This window comes from Cynara cardunculus (assembly GCF_001531365.2).
Source record: "Cynara cardunculus var. scolymus isolate 2C chromosome LG 10, CcrdV1, whole genome shotgun sequence".
Taxonomy (NCBI): domain Eukaryota; kingdom Viridiplantae; phylum Streptophyta; class Magnoliopsida; order Asterales; family Asteraceae; genus Cynara; species Cynara cardunculus.
Genome location: NC_037537.1, coordinates 19,603,726 through 19,610,291, shown reverse-complemented (window position 1 = coordinate 19,610,291; position 6,566 = coordinate 19,603,726). Strand labels below are relative to the sequence as shown.

The 6,566-nt window shown below is 31.3% G+C and overlaps 1 non-coding gene across 1 annotated transcript; it reads right to left on the bottom strand.

Annotated features, from left to right (window-relative positions):
* Positions 1-6,096: 6,096 nt before the first annotated feature.
* TRNAV-CAC lies at positions 6,097-6,170 on the bottom strand. Its single transcript has one exon. It is a non-coding gene; the product is annotated as a tRNA-Val (tRNA).
* Positions 6,171-6,566: the final 396 nt, after the last annotated feature.

The following is a 6,566-nucleotide window of genomic DNA, read 5'->3' as shown; positions in this document are numbered from 1 at the left end:
GACTTTTTAAAACCTTCACAGTGTTTTTGCTGTGAAGTTTACGTGTAAAAACGTGGTCTCACGGGTCTCACGAAAACAGGCTGGTCTCACGTGAACCCAACCCAATATATATATAGAGAGGAGCGATCAAATGAAAACTACCCTTATTTGTAAAAACCGTACAAATCATCCTCATACGTCGATTTCATTGTTTAATCTTATGAAATTTTTTCATGAAATTGTTTAATCTTATGAAATTGTTTCATATAGTACTTTTTTTGATGAATTTGTTTCATATATAGTTATGAAATTGTTTCATATAATATTTAATAAAATTTTAATGAAACTGTTTCATGTAAATCTCTAAAATTAAAATAATGAAGATGATAATATCCATGATTAACACCTTCACAATAAAAATGGTTAATCAACCTCTCATAATTACAAAAAAATGAACAAAATGAAAAATTATGGTTGGTTGAATGAGGTTTTCACGGTTTATACAAATTGGGTGGTTTTTATTTGAACGTTCCCCTATATATATATATATATATATATATATATATATATATATGTATATATATATATGTATATATATAGGGTTGGGTTCACGTGAGACCAAAGGTTTTTCGGAGACCCGTAAAACCAAATTATGTTAATTGATCAACTTTATAAACTAATAATCGAATGGTCTAAAGTTGTACGGTGACAATTTTGTGATTATTGAGAAGTCGCGTAGCAATTTTGTGATTATTGAGAAGTCTCGTAGCAATTTTGTGATTATGAATGTTCAGATTGTAGATCTAATCCAATGGTTTAGAATTGGTCTTACGGGTCTCGCAAAAAATCTTTGATCTCACATTATCTCAAAGCCACATACATAAACATACATATGAGTAAACTATAAATTTGGTCCTTCTATTTTATTGTTTGTACCATTTTTGGTCCCTACTGTTTCAAAATTACAAATTTGCTATTTTGGTATGCAAAACCACCGAATTTAGTCTTTGCCTTTAACGGTCATTAAAGGAACCCTTTAAGTCAGTCGTATTTCAGTCTTTTCAGACATTTATTTCATTTTTATTTAATAAATCGATAGATAAATTATGTAAATTACATTATTATAGGGACTAAAAATGTAATTTGCTGTAAAATATATACGTAATACTGACAAAACCCTCACAGGGACGAAATTTTTGGCGGTCTCCGACAATCACCGCTGAGAACAATCCATCGAAACTCCTCCCCTCACGACCACTCCATCGCTCCCCTCCCCTTCCGTATCCCTCCCGCTGACTCACACCAAACTCACTCTGACAACTTCCTTCTTCTCCGGTCGTCTTCCCCAATGACCCAGATGCACGTGGAAGGAATCAAACTGAGGTAGGGGTGCGATAAAAAAAGACGCGTTTGTAAGATCTAACAGAGGGATCCAGTGGTAATACGAACTCACGATGGTGGTGATGGAACTCCTACTACCACCAAAATCTATCTCGTTGAATCGAAATCAGAAGACGAAATCAAAATCGTAAATCCTTCAATTCTTTCTCTAATCTTCTGCATTTGAGGGGAGATCAAAGCTATAGAGTGGAAATTGAAGGGAAAGGGGTGGGTGGGGGATCGTTTTCTTCAGGGGTTTGCATCTTCGGCCATCTCTTCGTTTTCTCATTATTTCTTGAACCCTAAGCTTTTTGGACCTGTTTTAGGTCTCGATACATAAGCATTCTTTTAGTTTTTCATCAGATATTTTTTGGGGCTTCTCGTTTCTAGCATTCACAGTATTCGGCAGGCAAGAAATATCGAGAAATGTCTGATGATTTTTTCAATTAATTGTTGGTTCTATTACGATTTTGATTCTGTATTGAAAAAGATGATCGGAGTTTGATGGGAGAGTTTGATCAGGGAAGATGACCGGAGTTTGACGGGAGAGTTTGATCATGGAAGATGACCGGAGTTTGACGGGAGAGTTTTAGAGAAGATGACCGGAGTTTGGACCAATAAAAAAATTATAAAAATTAAATATATAAAGGTTATTTTTTTATTTACATTTGAAAAAATAAAAACATAAAAAAAGATTAAAATACTCAGACTGGACGGAACGGGACAGGACTAATTGTCTGTCCCATGTTTGGCACGACTAGGACAGAACATGACAAAACTGTTAAAATGACCATATTGGAAATAAGGGTAATATAGTAATTTGTATTTAATCCCATGTTGTTCCACCTTTTTTGGTAGAACAAAGATTATCAAATTTTGTCCCATCAAATTTAAAAATAGTCTCATCTTGTTTCATGTATTTTTTGTTTATGGCATGTCAAACATGATACTATTTTTTTTTGTCCCTTCCCATCCCACGTAGTTTGCGTACCAAACGCACCTTTAATGACCGTTTCAAAGATATGGACCAAATCCAATCATTTTCATATATTACAATGGCAAATCTATAATTTCAAAACTATAAGGACCAAAAGTATACAAACATCAAACCACAGGGACCAAATTTATAGTTTATTCCATATATATTATACAATTTAAGAGCTAAGAATACTTGTTTAAAATGATAATGATTGAATTTAATGCACAGAAGATGACGTATGAAAAAGAAAATGAATGACAAATAATGACACCACAAAACACAAGACTTTCACATATGGAAAATACATATGTAATACGTTATTGAAAGTATTCCGTCAAATAAAAGTCTATCGAACACGATATGATGGATAAAATACCACCGACTCATATATCACCGTTGAATTTTTTTTATTAATTATATGAAATAATTTGTAATTAATCACAAGGGTGGTCTCTGATTGGTTTAAGCTTGACTCCAAGGATCAAAAGTAACAGGAGATCCCAAGTTCAAGTACAAAAAAAAATAAAACCCCCTTGTGGCCACGAAGGTTCAAATGCGGTGACTCCGAGCTATCTGCAAAGCAGGTGGTCGCTCTGGGATTAGTCGGCTCGCATAACGAGTTGGATATCCAAATTAATCAAAAAAAAAATTATAATTAAATAATATCTTAAATACTAAATTTGATATATTTAATGTTGAAAATGATTTAAATATTATATTAAAAAAATAAAATAAGTGATGTGTTTGATTGAAGATAAAAAGTCGTCTTCTTGGGGGCCAAATTTGTGACAATGACTTGAAATCATACAAAAACATTTGAGTGTAGAAGTTGAAATGGTCCTCACAATCACAATCTCGTGCTTTATTTTGGGCCAATCCCAATTGGATGACAACAAGCAAATCTCCATTATTTTCCACTCTAATTTATAATCAAAATACTTGAAAGATGTTTGGTTCGATTTAGAAATCTTCGCATCTGATTTATTTTCAGAAAACCTGAGACCGAGTAGAAAGACTGTTTGACCTTAAACTGTAACAAAAATCAGAGTCAACCTAGAATTAGTTGTGTACCCGTACAATGCGGCGGGAACCGTAGATTTTAACGATTCTGAAGTTTCACTGGTTTTAATAGAGAAGATTTAACGATGATATAAGTTGCACTTGGTCTTTACATGTTAATACAATTTGAATAAATAAAATTTATGGTTCCAATTACAGTCTATTGATGAAACAAATTGTATGACGGTTTAAAATCCAATATATTTAGAATTCAACATATTTAAACGACTCCACAATTGTGTTTGATTTACAACAAGAGCAAAGAATCAAGAGATCAAGAGCGAGACCGAGAAATCTAGAGCAATTGAATGAGAGAACTATTAATAACTCATGGTGAATATCAGTTTAAATCTCATCTTGGGGGGGGGGGGAGAAGACATAGAGGTATAAAGGGGTGAAAACATGAGTGAAAGATATCAAAAATATTTTGGTAACATGAAAAAAAAGGTTATAATGTGCATTAGTAACTTGTATTATATGTTATTTTAATTATAGATTAAGAGATTTTAAGACTTAATGCATTATGAGTTGTTTTTAAAAACTTTGTGCATATATATAGTACTTTGTACATTAAAAATTGTTTTTAAGACTTTTGATAAATCTGGTTTATAAGGGAGTATAGATATATCTTACTTATATACAAAGATAATAAAGAAAATATGGAGAAAAAAATAATTATTAACCGGGTTGATATATGTGTGATAATATAACCTTTGTTATCAAAGAACAGTCGTATCTAAAAATTTATTATTATAAGATTTTGTTAATCGTAAAACTCTGTCAAGATTCTTACCAGAAAAACGTAACCATGTTTGATGCGAAAAGAACTAGGATAAAGACATGTGATGTAAATAATGAAGACAAATGGTGTCAGTTAGAAATTGCTTTCACAATAATTTGTTTCCTTCATTTCGGATGGTATCGTTGCCTTCTTTAGAGATATTGTTTGCGTTTTAAAAGGGTTATATGAATACTCTGTGGAATTTGCAACTACGCTAATATGCATAAGACACTGGATCGTGATGATTTTACGATCTTGAAAATGACCAAGATATCCTTATTCAAAAGGTGGGTTGGTGAGAAATTAACTCGACCCAAGGATTAAATTGACATTGTAACAACCGCAAGATTGTGCCATTTAAACTAAATTGCAATCATGATTACTTCAAGATCGTGTCATTTAAACTGTACAGTTAAGAAAGAACAAGTCTTTTGATCACAAGCATATAGCCATTTCAGGTGAATTAGTCATGAGCTCAACTTTCTCTAACATCCGCAAAGGCGCATCAGTTACAATTTTTTCTTTAATAAAAGCTTTTAGTTAGATAACAATAACATCTAATTCAACTAACCATTTTAGGTCTTTTTTTTAATTAAAAAAACTCTTGTAAGTCTCCTGATTCGTTAAAAGCTAAGACCATTCAGACTCTTGTTTCTTTTCCAATTTATGAGAGGCATACTTATGTCTTATTGTCCTCTAATCTAATAAGAGGTAAACCAACATCTTATTTGCCTCTTATGGTTCTTCAAACCCTCAACAACGACGTTTTTCTATTGACTAACTTTAATCGATCATTTCTCACTATCAAATTCTTACCAAATCAATCCCATATCTCCCAATGATATATTTTAATATAACAAAGGGTCTTCGGCCTAGCGGTATCGTAGCCTTTGACTTCCTAGGAGGTCAAGGTTCAAACATCACCAAAGGTGAGGAGGAGGGTGTGTGAGTTTATTTGTTGCATTTGCCGTATATAAATATTATATACTTCAAAAAAAAAATATGATTTAAATGTGTTAAATATGTTAATGATATATTTTTATTTAAATGAATGTTAATTATATAATTTAGATATAATGATAATGAATAAATATGTGAAATTGTATAAATTTTATTTATACATTCAACAATATAACTTATTAATGGATAAATTGATAATTTAAACAAATTCAGACGTTTATCAATTTATAAAGAAAAACAGTTGTGAAATAAGACTTCAAATTTCAACATTCTAAAAAAAAAGGCCACCTTAATCTCTTGGTTGGCACTTGGCATTTTGAAGAAACTAGAAAGGGTACTCACGCAATGCAGTGAGATACATCTTCATTCTAATTTTTTGTTTTATTTACCGTCTTTGTCGATATAATACGTTTTTATGCGGTTTTGAGAAAACGATAATGTTTTCTTTTTTTAATAAAATAAAAATTTGAAATATATGTATCGATATTAGTATCAATCAAATTAACTATTTAAAAATTAAAAAAAAATATTGATATTAATACCAAACTCACTATTTAATTTCTCGTTTTTCTGTATATTTATTTAATTTATTTTTTTTACTTTTGGTTTAATAATATAATTTTTTATAAAGATAATATTTAAATATTCTGTTAGAACTAAATGATTATTCTAATTATATTTTAGATTTTTTATATTTAAAATAAAATGTTTATCTGCCAGTTAGTTACACTAATTCAAACATGAAGCTTTAGTAAATTGAAATTTACTAGTAATCTTCAATTTTAAGTAATATGCATCAATAAACATTATTTTGTACATAAAAAAAAAGTTTTTAGAGTTTTTGTCAAATACTTTATAATATAGTATAGATGGTTAATTATTAGGCCCATTTAGTAGCATACGATGAAGCCCATACCGGAGCCCATTTAAATTTCTTTTGGTAAACGTTGAAAAAAAGTGTCTGAGCCCGGGTTCGAACCGGGGACCTCTAGTGTGTGAGACTAGCGTGATAACCGACTACACCACCCAGACGATCTTGACGTTGATGTTGACATTCTACAATATATTATGTAATACTTTTTCCAACATATAAACATGAAGCCGTTTACCAAACGCTTACTCGGGTAAGTGAACACCAAATCATATTGTTTTACCGGATGTATATGGTAAGAACTAAGAATCTTACTCGGTAAGAGTGAGCCAAGGACCAAGAGTCTTACCCGGTAAGTGAGAGCGACAACTCTTACCATGGTAAGCGCTTATCTGGTAAATTGTACACACGATACCGTTTTGTTGGACTAAAAACTTACCGGATAAGTAAATGATAGTGTTAGATTTTACCGGTAAGTATTTGCCGAGTAAGTGTTTGGTAAACCCCCCTATGTTTTCAAATCTTGATTAATTTAACTCATAAAAATATGTTTGTTG